A 22,601-nucleotide genomic window follows, 5' to 3' on the forward strand; every position below is an offset into this window, starting at 1 on the left:
AGGGCCCGCTCTGGCGGACGCACTCTGCGATGTCTTCAGCCTCCCGCCTGACCTCCGACCCGCAGAACCGAGTAAAGCAGGCATTTCGTACGTGCGAAGACCACATCGTTTCAGAATGGCCGCGGCTGTATTTAAGAATTCGGCGTCACACCTCGTCCGAGCTAGAAGAACGAGCGCGAGCGCACTAACTCTAAACCCAACTCTGCACAGAAACAGCAACGTTTCGCAATAACGAGCACCACCTTTCTTATCCGTACTTCTGGAGCGGGTGACATTGGAGTAGCCATTAATAAAGGAATTTAACTGCATTGAAAGGACTTGCGCGACAATGAAAGGGATCCCATTACTTACTGTTTGAAACCGAGCTGTTGGAAGGCGAGGCCCAGGGCCTATGAAGGTAAATCGCATTTGTGTTCGAAGATCCATGTTTCCCACGCACACAAACCAGATGTATCGTCGTACCTAGCGTAACGATTACCTGTTCGTGCTTAGTACAGGGCGGCGCTTCATTTATTGAGGAAGCTAGCCTTTAAAAAAATTGGAAACCATCAGCACTTGGGAAGCGTTATCTTGCCATGAAACATTGACAAAGTGGTCAAAGCTGACAAAACTCGTCACAATTGTGAGACCTCAATTGAACCGCCATGTGGTAACATGATTTCTTTCAATCGTGCCCATCAATATTGATTATCCACGTTTTAATTCACAGTTGCATTAGGGTGCGTTGATACGCACCCACCGACCAATACACACCAGTTTTTACTGTTTTTTGCATACAAGGGTCGGCGGGGTGTTATAAAATGTTCAAACAGTCAAAACTCTTCGCCGATATCTATGCCTCTTTTCGGGTAACTCGTTGCCTGTCTGTAGCATTATTTTATCTGAAAAACGACGCAATAAAAAAAAGTACGCATTGCATGGTAATCGCATATCTTGGTAAAAGCAGGGCGAACTCTCCAAACGCAATGTATGCGCCCCTTGAAACAGCAACGAAAACAACAAGCACAACAACAAAGACTGATTTTTGCACGCAGCTAAGATGAGTTTGTGTTTTTCTTGTGATCCAGCCACTCCACATCATGGCACTCTTCATAGGAGATTCCAAGGCACGAAATACTGTGCTCTTGACCGGCTTAAGGACACACATTTTTGCGTTCTTTTTGGTAGGAATTTCGGTAGCGGACCAACCTGGGGAAGGGGGATGCCTCAGACTGGGTCCGGTGTTTGTGGAGGCGGCGGCTCCAATCTCTTCACTTCTTACCACATGAAAAGTATTCGCCACTGCGCGCCCCACTTCCGCTCTGCTCAAATGCAGCTTTGACACCGTCACAGTGTACGGTCTCTACCCGGTTCACATTCGGCTGACTTGCTATAGGGCTGCATTTGTTAAGTGGGGTGGTTCGCGACATAATTTTATGCAGTCTTTTTTACTGCAAAGCAGTATATGTCTAACCATCCCAGCTTCATTCCGGTGTCATCGATTTACTCGGCGCCAGTCCGAGGTTCCTCCTCACCACCGCTGACACCTCTTTCACAACTATTTTCCCCCTCGGATCCACCGATGTCCTTTGGCAAGTTGCGCAGTAGGCAGCTAACGCTGGTATGTGGTTATCAGATGATTGTGGAACATAAACAGAAGCACGGATGGGCGTAAAAAATGCACTGACGATTACCACACTCCCTAATATGAAGTTTGTGAGCAGCACGAGATGCAGTCTGCTCGGTCACGGCGCATTTCTGCTGCGTCTCAGAAAGTGTTCGCATGATCAGCGAACGTATACGTGCGCTACTCTGCTGCTACCTCGCAATGCGGCGCCGCTGTCGGCCAGCATGTTGCAAATCGTGTTTTAACCTCCCGCGCCAATGCCACGTGGTTCGTATTAGCCCTGCACAAGGGAGCAGCGAGCATGTTGTTGCATATCGTGTTTGAACCTCCCGCGCAAACGTTACGTGGTTTGGATTAGCGGAGAATGGAACACCGTCTGGGGAAAGTGTCAGGGGAAGGGCGCTTCTTGGTGGCGACACATGAAACATGTGTGAGGGAAAGGCAGTGAGAGAGATGACGCCGGAGCCGCACGTGTCGTACTCCACTTAACTCTTCCCTAGACGATCAGCTCCGTTCTATCGTCGCTGCTGCTTTCACCCACTCGGTTACGCGGACATAAACACACGCTGCTCCCGCGAAGCCCAGTTAACGGCTGCCAAAGGGCTGCCCCCTAAAACGACCGAAACCCGCCGCCACCGTTTCCACTCAAATTCACTTCGCCAAGTAGCCGCGAATCTTTCCCGGTAGAAAAGAAACTTCCCCCAGTTGGAACGCCGGCTTGGGCTCATATTTCTCTTTCAGCTTGGAAGGCCTTCTGAGCAACATTTTGGCCAGTGTCTTTCACGTTTAAGTATGCACCATCCCTCCGGTTCATGCGTGCACGGTTTGCGGGTAGAAAAAGGGGGGCGTGCACGCACAGCTAGGCTTCATGCCGCTACCGATGAAATGCCGGTTGTGGTGGTGTAAGATGTAGATGTCGAAATTACATGACTCAATGCGTTTATTCGGCTGTCCTCCTCAGTCGAGTGGTTCGGGTGTGGCTTGATGTGTTACACAAACATCTTACACACACAGTAAGAGGCATACGAGGGGGAAGAAAACGGTCAGCCACATGTTTGTACGCGATAATAGAGCTCTAGGGCTCTCAGGTTTTAAATCGTTAGGGGACGGATGCATGCCGTTCGTTCGGAGGAAAAAGAGCAAGAATCGCAGCGCTGGCCCGAACACAAGCGCGAATGAGTGCAAAAACGACGGAATGCTGCTGGCACCACCGTTACCGCTAGGCAAGTTCAGCTCTGGTATAGTAGCGGCGAATCCCTCCCAGATGAACAGCAAATTGCCCGCTTGGAACACCAGCGTGAGCCAATATCACTTCTTCGGGGGGCTTTCAGGGGATACTTTCGACGCGGTCTGTTACTTCTAAGCACGCGAAAATGACCGGTTGCCGGTTTATACGCGCGAAGGTTTGTAATGGGGAACTGTGGGAGGGAGGAGGGAAGGCGTGCACGCGCAGCTATCCGTTCCATGCCCCTACTGATGGGTGACATGTCCCTCGTGCTGGTGCCAGATTTAAACGCGGACGTAAACGGACCAATGGTACCTGTCCGGAGTCCTTAGTGGTAGAGCGGATTGGGTTTGTGTGTTAGGCTATGCTTAGATTGCCGACGCAAAACCCGTATCGTGATCTATGGACGTAAAAAAATGCCATGTCACGCAGTTCGGTTGGCTGATACGTGAAATGACGGCATTCTTTAAAGTTATTACGACACTTGCTGAAACAGTCTCAACCCGGCCTTACAGAAACAGTAAGATGCTTACGACGCGGGAGGGACACTGGCAGTTCCATGTTTATCTGCAAGAACAGAGCTTGAATCCGTCAGAGGTTCATTCCGCCAATTGGCTAAAAAATATGCTCCAACGAAAATTACGATAAAAGTGTTTTGTTTCGTGCAGTACCGTCGTTGTTCCCGGTGTCAAACAAAATAAACCGCAAAATGCGACCTTCGCGTGAAGTTTGAGCGCGAATTAAGCAGCAGTTCGCTCTGGAAAAAATTTTCAAGTGTTCCAATTATCGTCGTAACAAACACCCTGTAAATTTTAGCTGAGGGGTCCCGTTCGTGTGGTGATTAGGGAAACTGTCATACTTTTATTTGTGGGGAACCTCCGTACTAGGCAGGGAAGACAAATAAAGACAAATACATTCGGTGTAATGACCTGCAAAGCAACTACAAACGTATCGTATACCATGCTACGGGCGTACTTTGACGACGTCTCAGGCATATCCCCCCCGCCTCCTACCGCTGTAGCGCTAGCAGTTGCATGCGCGCACTCCGGAGCCACCTGATATGTCCCAGCTAGTGGGAATTTAAGTGGTGCGTTTCGGTGGTGGCGGGTTTAGCGCGTCAGCTACACCGGCTTGTTAACCGAAAAAGCCACTTATTGTTTTTTTCATTAATAAGGAAAACAAACGAGACGGACGGCTCACCAGCCACTCTCTCACGCTGTCATGTGACGTCCGCTTTCCGATGTCATGTGACTGATTCCTTTAATTGGATGCCGCCCACAAAATCAACCCCCTGAGAACATGATTTTTTTTTTCATTTTATACCGGCGCCGCTATTGTTCCCCTTCATGGCACCGCTTGAATTCTGTTTTCGATACCTCCGAATAGAAGTCACAGCTGACGTAGAATCCGCTAAATTAAAAGTCCATATTTGTGATGTCTTTTTGCGGGTAAGAGATGGGGAGGAGGGACCAGCGTCCGTCGGAGCCAGAATCGAGCAGAGCAAGTTATCAAAGTGCAGTTCTCATAGATAAGGACAGCGCGCATGTGGTCATATTCCCTTTAAGGGGTGGCGAAGACATTTCGAAAAAAATGTGTTGCTTTGGTATTTAGAATTGTCGAACCCTGATAAACAAACTGTGCTGGACGATATTGAAAAATAGGTGGAAAAAATGCATTTAAGGTTTCGCAGAGGGTTTCCTGCTCTATTCGTGAGGTGACGTCATGTGAAGAAGTTAAGCAGACAATAATGGCTCCAGTTCGTGTGCACAACATGTCAGCGGAGAGCAGGCTCGCAAAGGGTCAGATAGAGCTACAACAGCGGCGCCATAATCGAATTTACCCGCGACTGAACTGGACATGTCTGATCTCTGCTACGGCTGGTTAACATGACCAAACTGCGAGTGGCGCAGGCAGAAGTAGCCAGTGAACTGGGTATTGATAAACTCTTTACGCCGTTTCACCTTGGTCTTATCTGTCGTTCTGTACGCCGGTATTCTTGCTCAAGCTGGCCGATGTCTGTATCTCATAGCCTTTAATGTGAGTTGCGCAAACGTGAACTTACTGACGTGACGAGCTAAATGACCGGAAGCTTGAAATGGGAATTTACAACCTGAACATGTTTATCTAAGAAACTTCGAGTAGTCAAAAATTAACACCAAACCATTTTTACTCTTCAGGCGCAAAAATAACGAGGGGGAAGCTGTGATACAGCGGGTCGCCTAGCCCTTAAATCACGCCGTTCGGATCTCTTCCTTATTTGCGGTGAACATTGTTAACACTGGTTAACGTTATTTTGTGAATTGGATATCCTCCCCTGTGGATTACTGCGGAAGCGTTCAACAGTAATATGGCGGTTAAAGCACTGCGTAGACGCGAATTCTTGAAAATAAACCGTAATATGCTGGGCTACAAATATGGAGCGGCTTTTATGTCGCAGTTTTCCGCACTGCCTCTTCCTTGTATTTGTGGTCGAGTGGGTAATGTGTTCGACATAGTGCAGGCTGCTCCGGCAGAAACACGTTCGAATCACACGCGGGGCAACTTCCTTTTTCTATTTTTTTTTTGCTTGAGTGGCTTTGTGGCGTTTGATAAGAACAAGATTACGAAGAGAATTCCCCAAAGCAATGTGAACGTCAGCAGGGAAACCGAGTACAAACAGTCCGTAGGTCCGAGTTCCTTTACAATGGTTTCCAGACAAGTGAAGTGGTCGCCACGCCTCTCATGTGGATGAAAAAATCTGCATGTCAACCAATAAAAAGAAGCAGTACTTTACAAATATCTGGTTCACAGCTTTACAAAATAATATACACAAGGAGCATTTACTCCCCAATGTTCTTAACACGACGCCACTGCTAGTTCGTGGCCGACCAACGATATTACATGGTCGCTTGCGATGCGCCTGAAAATGAGCATTTCAAAGGCGCTCCTCAATTTCAAAATCAATGAATTGTGAAAATATTTCGGATTTATGTCCTTAAAATGTGGTCCGAGCAGATAAAATCAAGCAAAAGCAAAGGCATTTTCTCTTCACGGCCCCTTTACGGAAATTTCAAAGATGTCGTTCATCGGCTCCAGGGCACATGTTCCTTGGCTCGGCTTATAGTTACATAACGTTATACTTACTTATCTCAAGCGTCACTGCCTTCCGTCGGGTGACAAAGGTATAATTATTCGTCGAGAGGCGGCGCTGCTAGCGGAGGTCCGTGGGAGCTGTCACTGAGGGTGGCTAAGCTTGGAAGGTTGGAGGGTATTCGTTGTAGTAGACGCGAAGAAATTCGGAAGTGTGGCGTGTTTTTTTTTTAATAGAACGTATTGACATGATTTAAGTAAAGAGAAAGGGGAGCAGTCTCTCACGCACTTACGGAATAAACAAGGCGTTGAAGACGGCAGTTCCTGCCCCGTCGTCCGTCCGGTTGTTCCGCCACCGCTCTTCCTACCGCTTCAGAGCACATGGGCAGTTTTCCTCGTCTCTTAAATCAAGAAGTGCGCGGGAACGTTCTCCAAGCGTGATGCACGGTGTCAAACTAATTACAGAGTTGAGCGCACCCGTGTTAGCCACGCCAAAGTGAGTAGCGCTCAGTGCCCGAGCGGACCTGCAGGAGAAATAAAAAATATAACACGTATAGAACGTGGCACTTTGCAAGGGCGAGCAATTACTCAAATATCAACGCCCCCAAGCAAACAAACGAGCCCTGAGTGAGGAAGAAAACACCCCCCACTTGGGTGGACAGGGGGAGCCTAATGATATTACTCGTCGTAGCTCGTTCGAAGGCGCTTGGCTCCCTCTTTGCACCGCGCCGGTCGATGGCGGGAAAATACTCAAACAGCGCGGGGAATTCATGAGTTTGGAGCAATCGCGTTGGCGCGACCATCTCGAGGCGTGTTGGGAGGGAAGGTAAGTGAGAAAGGGCCGAGATTTAATGCGGACGGCCCCATTTTTCTTGGGCCGCGTCGGCGTTCCTCGGAGGCTGTTAGCTTTGATAAAGAGCAATGGCACATTGCCATCCATTTCGCCAAGGCCGGCGCCTGCAAGCCCGCACAGCTATGCTTTGGCTACCCTCTTCATACATGATGTGCAATTAAGATGACAGAGCCACGTTGATGGCGGCGGGCTAAGAAATGGCTCGTGGCGTAAAGCCGTTATCTTAATTAGCCGACCTTTGTACAGCGTCTTTTATGGCCATCACCTGCCAACGCCTCGCGTCTGATGGACTTGGGACAGCCACGCAGTTTTTCTGGAAAACTCGCACGAAGGGTGCCTTTTAGAAAAGAGAGGCGCCGCACAAAATAAGGCAGAAAGAAAAATAATAAGACAAGGAATGAAAATATGACTTGAGCATGCATTTGTGGACAAATATTTATGGTTAGAAAAGCCAGCGCGATTACTCGTAGTAGAAGACTGATGAGATTATATACACGTATAATAATAGCAGCTTAAAATTCGGAATTTTGCCTGTTACACAAGAACGCTTTTCAGTACTGTCCAGTCCGTATTAGTGACTGTTTACAATCCAAATATACTGGGCACTGTTCTGATCCAGCAATTAAAGTAACAAAAAAAAGTCTGTGTAGAAATAACGTTCAGTGTAGAAATAATAAACCAGTTATTCATTGGTACCACGAAAGAAACAGCGAATTAGAATGAAAGTCCGTGTAAGGCAGGTGTACTCGGATACAAACAAGATATCAAACAAAACCGGACAGAGAACCGCCTCGTTGTATAGGTGATGTCTCGAGAGCACAGACGAGCAACAGTCCAGCGCTATCATTTTTCAGCAGCACCATGGTTCCTATCTACCGCACAAAGCCTGCGCGACAGAAAGAAGCTACGCTCAGGTTTTCGGGCATTCATTTTTTGTTTCGACGGAAATATTCTTGTCGTGGATCATTTATCAGGTGACCGCTTTAACATAAAAGTCCGCATAACGTCGCAATAAAAACGACGCGATAGAGAACAGAGCTCAAGCTGACCGGATATAAGACCACATAGCATCCCGGGCAGAAGAGAGCTACCAGCAAGAAACAGCAAGCGTTGTGTCTGGTTCCCGTCGGCCCACTCTGCGGAACTGGTTGTTTCGCGACTCGGCCGTGACGTATTGTTCGCTCATATCCGCGTATCGCGAACAGGGGTCCCTAATCCTTCCTCCCATCCCCTTTTCCGCCTCCACTTCCACTTGTCCGTCCCCTCAGTCTGCGATGCCCCGAACAGAAAAGGGACAAGAACGGGGCCCTGCAGCGTTTTGTCAGGGCTTGCTGTCAACGTTGCCCGTCGGCCGGTCGGCCTTCGCCGCCGTGTTTGGTCGGTGATAAACGGCTTCCACCTACGTTTTGTGGAACATTCGGGCGCCGTTCGTCATGTGCGACAAGAGACGACTCCAAGGGGACGATGCTCGATTTTATCTGGACAAACTGTTAATCGCTATTAGCGTCGTTTTCGTCGTCACTGAAAGCCCCATTTGTCAGCCTAACTACCGCTGTAGTTCCTTTTGTATTTCTTTTTTGTAGGCAGCATTTCCACCTCTATGTACGAACCCTTCGCGGGGTACCAATTTTGACCTTGCGAGATAGAGGTCGGACCACACCCCCTTCAGCAAGAGCCCGCCACGGAGCAGCGGCCCGATGGCGAGGAAAGATAGGCGGAAGGGGAGAAATGCGCTTATTCTTGGATGAAGCCACCGCTAACTTAAACAAAGACATAACAAGTGGAACGCATGGACAGCCGCTAGTAGAAAAATTAAAGCTTATTATGAAGAATGGTGAATATAAACACTTAACACAAAACAATAAAAAGCACTGCGTATGATCAAAACAAGCTTACAAAAGCCACGGTGATAAGGGAACTAGATAAATAACGGCTACAGTCAAAGCCCATGTAGATATGCAATCTCTTTGGGATGAAGCACACAGGCTTGCTTGGCTTTCACATTTGTCGAATCTTTCTGCTACGTGGAACACTCCCATTATATCGCGGGGTGTTTGTTCACGGTGCCTAAAAAAATTGTCAGTGGCAGGAAAATTAGATGTACATCCGCTGCACTTAGTACAATGTGAAGAAAGATGGTATGATGGGGGCTCTAAAGATAATTCATGCTCTCCCAAACGCACGGTGATAGAACTTGTGTTCCACTTCCTTTGTTTTCAAGTTCCCGCTTGTTTCATCCAAGAATATGTCTTTCCGGCTAGCCAAGCTTGCAACACTTCTGGCGAAAGATAGTCGAGGGGAGAACACAGACGAGCGCGAGACCCGTGTCGCCACGTGGCGGAGCGCCCGGCACTGAGCAGCGGCCAGATGGCGTCGAGAGACAGACAGAGAAAATAAAGGGCTATAAAGTAAAACAAAAGCCCAACCTGTACCACGTACGTATCACGGGTGTCGCCAATTAAAAATAAACAAACTCGACCGAAGTCGAAAGGAGTTTTTAAGAGACAGGAAAAGAAGAAAGAAAGAAGAAAGAAGAGAGATCTATCACTCGAAACCAAGCCAAGGGAGGGGAGGCAATCAGCGGAATTTTTTAAACGAATATGTGAAAGCTAGGTTATGAACCAACATGTCGTTCTTCATGCTTGTGATCTTGATATGCAATCATATATGCTGTTTAAGTGCTTCCTCGATGGTGAAATCTCGTGCTAAATGTGGACTCCTCTTAATCAGTTGATTCTTTTTCCGTCTTCGTTCTCTGCCGTGATCGCTATCTCCACCTTCCCCTGTCCTGCTGTCCCTTGTGCCCTGGTAGACATTCTGCAAAACTCAGAAACTGATTACTTCCCCCCAACCCCCCTTCCTCGTGTTTTTCCTCCCCTTTACTTCATATTAGTTCTTGCTGTTACGGATGTTCCAACCTGAACCATCTTAATTGTGGTTTCACCTTGTTTCTGTTACTGATAGGCGGCAGGGGAAACATAGGTGAGGCGAGAACGGAGACGTGCGCGGAACGCGTGTCGGCACCTGGCGCCTCAATGCGGCTCAATTTTACTAAAATGGTATTTATGACAACAACAGAAAAGCGAAATCTCCTACCTTATGTGTACAAAATGGGTGAGCAAATCATTCAGGCTGTCTTATCTACCAAGTACTTAGGATTAACGATTAGCAACAATCCTAAATGGGATGCCCACATCGACTATATCGGCACTAAAGCGTTCAGAAAACTATGCTTTTTGGTATGAAAATTGACAACAGCATCAAAAAAGGCAAAACTTGAAGCTATCGTACTCCGATCAGACCAGTGCTCGAGTAGGCCTCGATTGTATGGGACCCTTTTTGTATGTGCCCGCGTTGAAAAGATGCAATGAGTGGTGTCAAGATTTATAATGTATGACTACCGATCCTCGTAATTTGTAACAAATATGTCGGAACAGCTGGAACGAGAACCGCTTCACCTTTGTCGACAGGTTGCAAGGCTAAAAAATTGTTTTCCTTCTATATAACAGCAAAATTGGTTCATGTAGAGATATGCATATACATCCCGCGCCGCTCAGATCAAACCAGGTTAAATCACTCAGAAGTTGTACGCCGCTACTTAACCCGAAGAAAGCATTTTCAAACGTCATATTTCCTCCACCAACTGGAGAATGCAACACGCTACCTGCATGTGTTGTTCAGTGTACTAATGTTAACTTTTGTTAGAAATCGCTACTAACACAACTACAGTAATTCCTCTCCTGCTAGGGCAAAAGTGCGGCCTGCAGTATTTGCAAATAAATAAATAAAAATAAATAAACTGCTCTCTGCTGCGGGTTAACGAAGGCGATTCAACTGACAATGCCACTCACTATGATACCGCAATAGAGAGTTTGGCTCCAATTGTTTTTAATGCACCATACTTTTCAAGTTATTGGTTTCTGCTTGCATGCTATACCACCCTATTTCTTTCGTGATGAGTCACAGCAATCTTCGTGGCCCCACAAATTCTACCCCAGATAAGGCTCGTAATATTTTATGAATACTATATACCTTTTCTTTCCTGCTACGCCTGTTCTGTGTGACACATTTCCTTTCTCACACTCGTCTTTCTTGCACCTCGATGTCGGCGCTCGTAGTTGAGAACGAGAACTGCCCCGCCCTGGCGCTGCAGCCTCTTCAGTGGCGACGAAACCGCATATGGCCCCGCTGTGCGGAATCCCCGAAGGGAATACGGGCACCGTGCCCTTATTAACAAGCTCCGAGTTCTTTATCTGAGTCGGTCTCATCCGGGCCTTCCCTTGTTCGGGGCCCTCGGTCGGGCCGGAGCAACAAGACATCTTTATGTAGCAACCGTAATGGAACTGGAGGCTTGATTCATGTGATCTTCTCATAATTCCTGGCAGGAAGACGGGACGCGCTACAAGACAAACTTTTGGAAAGCACCCGGCCGTGACGACAAAGCTGGCGGCGGTAGAAATGCTTTGAGGCCGGGTAGAAGCATAAAAGCTTAAAATGAAAGGCACTGCACAACGCATTTTATTTCCATTTGCTCTTTGTAGGAGGAACGAAAGGAATATTTTGGCCTTTCAGAACGCCCTTGGTGGAGGACGCGCCCAAGTCAATGCCAGTTTGCTTTTGTCTGCTTTATCTCCCTTCGATTTATGTAGCCTAGTCTGGCGAGCCCTTTAAGATTACATTAAAAAAATACTGCTGTGTTCAGAACGCGGGAATAACCATAGGTGTTGCACACTTTGACTGCTTTCTTTATTTCTTAAAAAAAAACATTACTTGTATGGACGCTAGAAAGAGAAGGAAAAGAGTCACTTCGTGCTTTCATTATTCAGGGGTGTACACAAGATATTTCTTTTTCTGTTAAAGAGATGGACCATTCATAAAACACAGCAACGCAACTATTTTATACGGGCATGCTGCTTTTCTAAAATACAAAGCACTTTAACTGTGGGTGACAAGCAAACTTCATTTGAAGTTTGTCTGTCATCGCCAATTGCGGAAGTGAGAGAGACACGTCTTTATTTGCCCTTCTATAAAGGCTTCTGCGTTGCTGGGGTGGAGCTGCTGTTACCAGTCGCCACCAAGGACTGCTTAACGTGTTCGAAGAGGGCCTCCCAGGGCTCTTCCACAGTCAGCCTTAAGGAGGTGGTTAAGTGTCTAAGGATAGGTACCAGTCGGTGCTTTTCGTGCGATTGCAGAGAGCGAGTTCGAGCTGTTTTTTGTGGACTCTCTGGGGGTTGAGCCATTCCGCCCAAGTGCCAGGACAAGGTGAAAGGTAGTGTGCGTGCTCTGTCTGTATAATGTCAGCGCAGCCCCAGATGTAGTTCTGTTGTTAACGTACCCATGACCGCAGCCTGGGCAGCTAGGGTGGTCAGGCTTACTTTCTATGTAGTCGATGATATGGGGGGGGATCTTCGATCGCGGCAAAGAGATGGCGGGGGGATGCAGTGTGTCTTGATCTGTGCGCAACTCAACCAATGTTTGGTGCCTGGCATTTGTTTCTTCGACTCGGCTGGTGTAGCGCTCGTATTCCTCCAGGAGCGCAATTGGAGGCTTAGACTCGCGAAAGACAGTTTCGCGTGGGAGTTGGGGAGCTGCAACATTTCCTGGTATAGCTTGATGCACTAGGACCTTGCGGAGTTCGACCGAAAGCTCTGGTTGGGAGGTTGGATGTACTTCCAGATTGTTGCGTATATGTGCAGCTATTTTGTTGCGGAAGATGAGACAGATCGCACCCTGGCTGTCAGTCAGTTTAAGTAGTTTCAGTCGGCCGGTGGAATTCGTGATGGCATATGCTATGGTTAACGTTTCGGCATTACTAGGATCACGAATTTCCAAGAAGCGACGAGTAATTTGTCCGTTCGCGTACTATGTGGTGGTAGCAACTATACTGTAGTCTGATAGGGTGGTGTCGGTGCAGACCGGAGTGTAACCCCGGTATATCTTCTGCGTAACTAAATGGTGGGTGCCACGTGTTCTGTGAGCTCTGCACTCGTGGTCGTTTTCCACGTTCATGCGGGAGGGATAGGATGTACAGTCAGCCTCGGTAGGGGCTTCCTGGGGGGGGGGGGGGGGGGTGGGAGGGGGGCGTTTTCTAATGTAACCTTCTGGTTCCTCAATTTGTGCCCCTTGCGAACGGAGTATAACTCGGCCCTGTGTAGATGCGCGTAGCCGAGACTTGCACTTCTCTGTGGATGTCTACGCGGAGTGAGATTGGAGTGTCAACTCCCATTCGTCGAATATCGTGTAGGGGGTGTAAGTTTGGAGCCCTAGGGCAACACGAATAAGGTTGTGCAGTTCCATTTCTAATTTGTCTATCTGAGTGCGGGTCAGCCGTATGAAGGGGGCTGCGTACATGATGCGGGGGATGATGAACGCCTGGAAAATTCGTAGTAGTTCATGTTATTTTACCCCCTGCCGTTTCTCGAAATTCGTTTCATCATATGAGTGATCTGATTTATCTGAGTCGTGATTTTTTCAACCCAAGTGTCCGCTTTGCCTTGTTGGTGAAGCCAAAAGCCGAGTACTCCAATTTCTCCTTCCATTGCTATGGGGGTGCCAGCCAGTATTAATTTGATCATGCTGTGAATAAGGTCAGCAATGCCGGATGGACCATTCACGACGATGCATTCGCTCTTGGAGGGAGAGCGGCTGAGATCGACGCCTTTGATGCATGCGGTTACGACATCAATTGCTTCCTGTAGTTGGTGCTACTAGTACCCGGGGTAGCCATCTCAGCACAACAAAGTCAGATCATCGCCAAAAAATTGAAGTGAAGGTTCGGCGATTGAGTCTAGTTTGGCGGGAAGACTTTTGAGGCCTATGTTAAAAAGCGTTCAGCGATGAATCGAGCCTTGCAGTACTCCTTTACTTCGTTTGAAAGGGCCCATCAAACGGCAGTCTACAAGCACCTCCGTGGTTGGGTCGCTTTAACAGTTCCGTATGTAATTATATAGTCTCTCACCGCATTGGATGCTTTAGAGTTTTTTCAAGATGGCTTTTCGACTTGCGTTGCCGGATGCCCTGTAGATATCGAGTGGTATAAAATTGTCCTTAGTTGTGCGCTGCAAGGGGAGTCGTTATCATTCTGCTTGAGGTGGGGCATGCAGTCCTGAGTCGACACGTGCCGCCTAAAGTCTGTCCTGTCTTGGTGCAACACTGCCTTCATGTTTATCACCAACGGAAGGCGCTATAAAATCACCATTCCATGAGTTTGCCGCAGCATAACATTAGTGACATTGGCCGAAGATGCTCAAGGCGATCGGGTGGTTTCCCCGGTTTTGGTACAGGTGCCATTATCGGGTGTTTCCATTTTTAGAAAGTACGGCGGATATCCCCACGTCGTTTATGTATCGAAGCAGTTCATTTATGCCATTTTCTTGCCAATTTTTGACGAGTTTAGTTGTGATTCGGTCCTCTCCCGGTGCCGTGCTTTTCTGTATTTTAATTAAGCAGTTGCCTAATTCTTGCCTGGAGAACAGTGCGTTAAATACCTTCATCCAATGATACCCCAGGCCCGAGAACGTAATCAGTTGGAGTTTCGGGCTTGTAGCTGTCAGGGTGTAACGTTTGGTGGAAGTCCCGAGCGAAGTCTTCGTCTGAAAGCCCCATGGCCATCTAAACCTTCTTCGTTGTGTGTCTCGGTCTGGCCTGTCCCAGCAGACTACGCAGGATTTGCCACGCTTGCTTCGTGTCAAGTGCGTTGTTGATTTTAGTGTGGCAGAAGTCCATCCACTGTATCGAGGCCAGTTCATTTTCGTAGCTTACCGTATTCTCTGCAATGTTTTGTGCGATCTTTTTGTTTGTTCATCTCTTTTATTCCTGTTCCACTTCTTTAATTTAGTTTGCGTTGATGTTTTAACAAGGGCCGGTCTAGAACGGCCTCCTTGAATTCAGCAGATCAACTCGTAGCGTGCTTTTCTTGAGCCTCAAGGACAAGTTGGGTTCACATCCTCAGGGGAATGTTTGCTGTCTGTGTGTTTCCTATGGTCTCTTGGAATTTATCCCAGTCAGTGTGATTTGTTGTGTCCGTATTCCTCTTTGCTGTCGTTCCCAGGTCTAAATCCGCAAGAACTACGCACTGGTCGCTGCCTAAAGTTTCTAAGGTGGTGCTCCATAAGATTTTGGGGCAAAGAGCGCCAAAACAATAGTCATATATGAGGGGTGAAACCTTAAACACTAAGAAAAGTCAGCAAAAACAAAAGTAAAATCACAAAACGACAATGAGCATGGCTGGTGTATAGGGCCAGGGAGTGATCACGCGTGGTATGAAATGAGGTCTAGAAATTGAACTTCTTCTAAATATTTAAAAACGCACTTGATAGAAAACATGGGATCGTCAGACAGGAAAAACGCTGGGTGTAGTGGGACGTGTAGTCTGTATAGCTGTGGGAAGTGTTTGCGTCGTATAGCTGTGGGAAGTGTTTGCGTCGTGTTGTGTGAAGTGCTTTGCATTGGATGAGTATGTGAACTACGCATAGGGCCTCTCCACACCTGCCACACTGGGGTCTTGAAGACCCCGTGAGGAGATACGAGTGTGTGGCATGTGTGTGCCCTATCCGTAACCTAGCAAGGGCAGCTTCTGTGTATCTGTTGCGTGTGTCAGTGGTGTATGGTCCCAAGCGTAGTTTTATAAAGTGTAGCTTGTTATCTGTTTGTTCACTCCAGTGGGTTTTCCATCTGTTGCGAAGTTGGTGTCTGATGTGTGGCTTCATGTCTGTGTATGGCACTGTTGCTATGTCCATTGTATTCAAGAGTGTAGCTGCAGTGACCATTCGATCTGCGGTTTCGTTCCCGGCAATTCCAGAGTGCCCTGGAACCCAACAGAAAGTTATTTGAAGGTTTGATGCATATGCAGACATGATAGCCTTAAAAACATGATTGATGACAAAGTTTTTAGAAGGCTTTCCTGATGCAAGTGCTTGTACAACGCTAAGAGAGTCCGTGTACACGATGGATTTTAGGATTTGATGTTGGACTATGTGATTTATTACCATTAAAATACCGTATGCTTCCGCTGTGAATATACTGCTACAAAGGTTCATTGTTTTACTGACGTGAAAGTTTGGCCCATGCGCAGCACAAGCCACCATCCGGTGCTGTTCCATGGCATGTTCGAAGAGTAGCCCGGATTTGGATGTTGAGGTGTAGCCACATGCAACATGAGGGCTAATAAAATTTCCTGCAATGCCTACTCATTTGTCTCTATGCTTCTACAGCAACCTATAAAACCATTTCTTTGGGCTGTCAAGCGATGTCCCTTGGCAGCCAATAAGTGTTAACTAGGATTACATGGCGATCTGAAAATGCCGTATGTACTTCTGCGGTGACATGCTCTTGTCTGTCGTTGTTATAATGCTTGGAATCATGCTGAACGGGGCACATTGGCTGAATGGGGCCAGCATGGCGCACATTGTTGGCGCGCTATTTCCCTCCAGATTGCACTTCCTTGTCTTTTGCACGATACTCTCCTAGGAGAAGGTTTCGTAACTTGGGAGTCTAAATTCCCTGAGTATAATTTGTATTTTTTTTTCGTTATGTATCGAGACGTTTTCCCAGCAGATTCCTTTTACGCTTGAGGCCACGACAGTTCCATTACAGTATGATCAGGGTTGGTCTAGGCAGGGGCTTTCGTGGGGCTGAGAGTCCTGGTCACTTATAATTGGCTGAGTGATTGGCTTCTGGTGGATATGATTCAATGGCTCACCTCTTGGGCTTGATACCTACACGGGTTAATATCACTTCGGCATTCTTCCAAACGTTCCACGAGCCTGGAGACAACAGTATCTGTTGACCGGACGTGATGTTGCCATGGCTGTAGATTCTTATTCGCTTTGCTGTGTATCGGTGACACAGCCCTGGTCACTTATAATTGGCTGCGTGATTGGCTTCTGGTGGATATGATTCAATGGCTAACCTCTTGGGCTTGATACCTACACGGGTTAATATCACATCGGCATTCTTCCAAACGTTCCACGAGCCTGGAGACTACAGTATCTGTTACGCGCAGTGCAATGGTGTCTATTGTAGTCTCGATTTTGCTGCGATGGGTGGCCTCTATAATTGCCTCGACTGTGCATAACTGCTCCTCTATTACGGGGTTCATTTCCCAGCATAGTTCTTGGATCATGGGGAAAACATCGCTTATGGGGGTGACGGACGATCCGCTAACAGCATCTATTTCCATTCGAACGGGTGGCGGTACACATTGGTGTGTTTCATGGACTGGCTCTTTCGTCAATAGAGGGTGTGAGTCAGTGTCGAAACTTGAATTTTTGCTAGCTGTTATTTGCGTGATGTGTATGTTTTCTTGTTTAGGTTGTTGCCCTGTAGGGAAGTGGCTCATTCACGGAGTGGCTCGCTCACCTCAAATCTAGCACCAGACTCTCGCAACTTCTGCCGCGCCGTCATTAGTGATGGTCTTGTGTGGGGGGGGTGTACCCGTATTACCTTTGGATGCTCCACCAGTGCTCGTCTCTAAGCTTGTTTCGTATGAGCCACCTCATGTTGGTCGCGTCGGTTGATTCCCTGCAGTTCCCTGGAAGCTGGAAGTTAGCGCTGGTTGTAGCTACTGGTGGCTGCTGTAGTTGGACATGTCGTGGCAGGCGGTGTTCTTGTGCGTGGGGCTCGGCGTTCCAACGCGAAACGCTAGGCTTCTTCGCAGAGAGTCCGGGGGATGCTTGAGCGATTGCCCGAAAATTCCTGTGTCAGGGCTGCTTTATCTTTCCTTTCGCGGGCGTTATTGGCGGTGATAACGCACTTCCGACGTGTGTTTGCTAGTCTTCTTGCATTCTCTGTCCGCGGCAGTTCTCGCTGTAGAGGGGTGTCTGCAGCAGGCAGTTCACCTTGGCAGTTATAGCAGCCCGTCCCGCAAGAGTGGCCCACGTCCAGCCCCCGGTTGGCTGCAAAGATGCCTCCGCAGTTGGGACAGGTCACAGTAAGGCCATTTTAGGGGCATACTTCATATTTCTGTCCGATAACCATGTAGTTAAGGCATAGTATGCTTCTTGTGCGATGAGGATAGCAGCGCATGGCGGTACGGTGAAATATCACGTAGGGGGCACCCTGATGCCTTTATATGTCGTAGGGATGGGTTTGGACTGACCCATGAGACGGTCGAACAGAATGCGGGTTTGTTATGATTGCAGGTGTTGCCGGAGCTTTTTTTCAGTTATTTCATCGGAGGTTTTATGTACGACACCCTTGCAAGAGCTCTCGGGCGTGGCACTGTAAGCAGAAAACGGATGTGGACCGTCTTCTGGCGACACTTGCTTGATGGCTAGAATTTTATCTTTGGCGATTTGCGGTAGCTGTCGATCCCCGTCAGGTTCTGTCTGGGACGAGATTTGAAGAAGGTATCAAGTTGTTCTGCCGAGTTCAGTCCCGCAGCATTCATGACGGCGTTGTTCCGTCGGTTAACTTGGCGATAATTGTAAAGGTGGTGGCATCTTTATCTCGTGTGTATTGGAATGTGACCCAATCGTAGCCCATCTTCTTGGGGAGAGAGCCGACGCTAGGTGATAGGCATTTGAAGAAGGCGATAGGGCTCGCGCGCTGGCAGCCGCTTCATGGACGCACAGGGATCACGTTCGGCTTAGCGCACGTAGATGAGAAAATGGCCCAAAAGGGGAAAGAAGGACTTGCTTTTACCGAATTTACGGTGTCCAGGAGCGCAGGAAAATTAAATTGGTGTTCGAACCCCAAAATCGGCGTCAAAGGATTCACTGGCACGGAAGAAACAAAAAAAAAAACATTTCAGAGCGTCGTGAACATGCGGCCGATGGAACAAGAAAAAATTAGTGCCTTTCCACTCTGTGAAGAAGGATGACCTGCAAAGCTCGACGCAGTCCAAGGAGTGCACGAAACAAAACACGTTTATCGTATTTTGCGATGGAGAATACTTCCTGCCCATTAGCTGTATGAACCCCTGAAGGATCCAAGCTTTGTTCTTGCAGATAAACATGGAACTGCCTGTGGCCCTGCCGCGTCGTAAGTATCTTACTGTTTGTGTAAGGCCGGGTTCAGACTGTTGCCGCAACTGTCGTAATACCGTTAAAGAATGACGTCACTTCACGTCTCAGCCACCCGAACTGCGTGACATGCCATTTTTTTACGTGCATAGATCACTTTTTGCGTCGGTAGTCTGAACATAGCCTAACACACAAACCCAATTTGCTCTACCACTGACTCCGCACATGTCCCATTGAGCCGTTTAACGTCCGAGTTTAAACCTCGTACTAGCCGAACGGACATGCCATCCATCAGTACGGACATGAAACCTATAGCTGCGCGTGCACGCCCCACCTACTCCCTCCCACTATTCTCAACTGCAAACGTGCGCACGCAAAAACCGGCAACCGGTCAGTTACGGTCGAAAATATCCCCTGAAAGCCCTCTGAAGAAGTGATATTGGCTCACGCCGGCGTTCCAAGCGGGCAAGTGGCTCTTCATCCGGGAGGGATTCGCCGCTACTCGACGAGCTGAACTTCAGTCGTTAACGGCGGCGCCAGCAGCTTACCGTTGTTTTTGCGCCAATTCGCGTTTGTGTTCGGGCCAACGCTTCAATTCTTGCCCTTCTTCCTCCAACCGAACGGCATGCATCAGTCCCATAAATATCTAAAACTTGAAATCCCTTGAGCTCCATTCTCGCGTACAAACATGTGGCTGTCCGTTTTCCTGCCCCCCTCGTATGCATCTTACGGTGTGTGTAGGATGTCTGTGTAGCACATCAACCCACACCCGAACCACTCGATTAAGGAGGACAGCCGACTAACCGCGTTGAGCCATGTAATTTCAACATCTACATCTTACACCAGCACAACCGGCATTTCATCGCTAGCGGAATGCAGCCTAGCTGTGCGCGCACGCCCCCCTATTTCTACCCGCAAACTATGCACGCATAAACCAGCAACCGGGGATGGCGCATACTAAGGCGTGAAAGACACCGGCGAAAATGTCACTCCGAAAGCTTTCTAGGCTGAAAAAAAAGGCTCAAGCCCGCGTTCCAGCTGGGGAAGTTTCTCTTCTAACGGGAGGGATTTGCAGCTACTTGGAGAAGTGAATCTGACCGGAAACGGCGACAGCGGGTTTCGGTCATTTTAGGGGGAAGCCAAAGGGCTTCTCCCTGAAAGGGCTTCCCCCTAAAAGGCGTTCCTCCAGGCAGCCGTTACCTATGCTTCACAGGAGCGGCGTTTTATGTCCGCGCAACCCAGTGAGCGAACGTAGCAGCGACGAAAGAAAGAAAACGGAGAAGCGTCTAGCGAAGTGTGAAGTAGAGCACGACACGAGCGGCTACGGCGTCATCTCTCTCACTCCCTATCCCTCACACATGTCTCATGCGTCGCCACCAAGGAACGCCCTCCCCCTGACACTTTCCCCAGACGCTCTTCCATCCTCTGCTAATCCAAACCATGCGACGTTAGCACGGCGTGGGAGGTTCAAACACGATATGCAATAACACGCTCGCTGCTGCCTTGTTCGGGGCACGGAGCAAGGATAAAATAGGAGGGTAAATTGAGTTTCCGGTGGCAGCCTGATAACGTCACAAGCAGTTGGGGAACGTCAAGTTTCCGGCATCTGGCGGCAAGCGAAGGAAGTGCGCGGTCATCGCCACGGCCGGCGCGCGTTCTGTTCGCGCTTGCCCAATCCAACCCGGCCCCCGCACGGGGCACCTTGAGCAATCTTGGTGACGGTACTGGCGATACCGCGGACCCCGAGCCCCCAAACATAAGCTGGATCCAACTGTGGCGATGTGTTTATAGGTGGAGGGTTAGAAACCACGAACGGTGGCCGTCGGAGCCCAGGTCAAGCTCCGGCGGATGGGCTCCCTGTCTGTTCACCAGGCAGGGAGCTCCGGGACCTCTTTGACTACCAGGGTAAGGTAAAGTACCCCCGTCTCCCTGCTTTTATACTATGCTATATGGCATTTTCAAACCCCCCCCCCCCCCCCAACGTGATCGGTCCCTGAAAAGGGGCCGCACCGAAGTTTCATTCCCACCTCTTCCAACAACTGTCTTTTCAACAACTGCGAATAACTATGGTCGTTTCCTTGTGATAGAGTGAGCTGACTCAGCAAGACCTGTCGCTTCCCTGTCTGTATTCCTGGTTTCGAAATTCCTGCAAAACACAATAGGTGGAAAGTATCAAGCTAAAAAGCTTAGGACGGGAGAAATCCTTATAGAACTCAATGCCGAACAACAAGCCCGCACTCTTCTTGAATAAACGCGCATCCATGATCTGGACATCAGGGCCACACCCCACCGGAGCCTCAACAGCTCCCAGGGTGTGATTTCTGAGGCAGATCTTCTTACGGAAACAGATGCCGACCTGCTTGAAGGTTTAAAGGATCAGGGCGTCACAGCTGTGCGCCGCATCACGATGCGCAGGGATAATAACATAATCCCCACGAAACATATTATCCTGACCTTTAACTGGTCCTCACTTCCTGAACATATTAACGCAGGCTTCATTTGATGCTCCATTCGTCCTTACATTCCGAACCTGCGCCGTTGCTTCAAGTGCCAGCGGTTCGGGCACAGTACAGCCTCTTGCCGCGGCAAAACAACGTGTGCGAAATGCGCCGCGCAGGACCACCCCACCGACAACTGTAATTCTGACATCCTCACTTGTGCAAACTGCAAGGGCCCACATGCGGCCTACTCCAGGAAATGCGAAAAGTTCCAAATAGAAAAGAAAATAATCAATCTCAAAGTAACAGAAAACATCACCTTCCCAGAGGCGCGGGAGAGGTTCGCCTCTTTCCCTCTGGGGAGGTACGCCGACGCAGCTCGGGGCGCGGCGGGCGGAGCGGCGTCTGGTTTCCACAGGGACCCAGTTCAGCGAGTCTGACCTGGTCCCTCCCCCGCCCCCCCCCTTCCTGGGTTGCCTCTGGCAGCCCAACCCGCCACCACGCCGCTTGCTGAGGCAGCAGCGGTTGTGGTGGCAACTTCCGACGGGACCGGTGCCGCTCCCGTCCCTGCCTCCCCGTACTCCAGTGCGTTGGAGAGTGCCATGGACACCACTGGCCCCGCACCGGCTTCCACCACCACCGCACCGCCCGTGCCACTTCTGGTGCCCCCGACACCTGCGGCGGTGGCGGGTCAAACGAAGGGCCCCCGAAGGGGGGCCAAGTCCGGGGGGCCCGGTTCAACGGGCACACCCAGGACATCGGACGATGGGATGGACGTCGTGCCGTTCTTGCCTGCGGTGCACCGCAAGGAACGCGTCCCGACGCCAAAGCCTACCGACAAGCCAAAAAAGGCGAGAGTCACAGCCCCGAAAGACGACACATAAACAAACACACACAGTCCAGTAGCTCTCACACTAAATAATGGGAAGAGAAAACATAATTCAATGGAACTGTAGAGGTCTTCTTAAAAATCTTGACGATGTATACGAAATACTGCATGCTAATCAGCCAAGTGTAATGTGTGTTCAGGAAGCACATTTGAATTCCAAGCACACAAATTTCTTGAATAGTTACATGGTCTTCAGAAAGGACAGGGATGGCTGCACACACTCTTCTGGCGGTGTGGCCATAATTGCCCGGAAATCCTTAGCCTGCCACCCTGTCACTCTGAACACTGTCCTTGAGGTGGTAGCAATTCGAACAATAATATTTAATAGGTTGATAACGGTATGCTCAATATATATTCCTCCTTATCTTGCACTTTCGAGCTCTGACTTCGAGGTGTTGGTTGACCAGCTGCCCGAACCATACATCTTAACAGGCGACCTTAATGCTCACAATTCTCTATGGGGCTCTTCTCGTACGGATGCCCGGGGTCGCCTGATAGAGAGGTTTCTTACATCCTCTGGAGCATGCCTTTTCAACAATAAACAGCCTACATACCATA

General features: G+C 48.9%; 1 long non-coding RNA gene across 2 annotated transcripts in view; it reads right to left on the reverse strand.

Moving 5' to 3' along the window:
* LOC144173209 (uncharacterized) overlaps positions 1-22,601 on the reverse strand; it is a 339,775-nt gene that overhangs the window by 13,507 nt on the left and 303,667 nt on the right. The window contains exon 2 of one of the 2 annotated variants that reach the window (XR_013323185.1): positions 6,194-6,424. This is a non-coding gene — a long non-coding RNA (uncharacterized LOC144173209). Of the gene's footprint in view, positions 1-6,127; positions 6,425-22,601 lie in introns of those variants that run through there. The other variant, XR_013323186.1, reaches the window with a different exon arrangement.

This window comes from Haemaphysalis longicornis, unplaced genomic scaffold (assembly GCF_048455015.1).
Source record: "Haemaphysalis longicornis isolate Haplotype H1 unplaced genomic scaffold, Haemaphysalis longicornis Haplotype H1 scaffold_3, whole genome shotgun sequence".
Lineage (NCBI taxonomy): Eukaryota > Metazoa > Arthropoda > Arachnida > Ixodida > Ixodidae > Haemaphysalis > Haemaphysalis longicornis.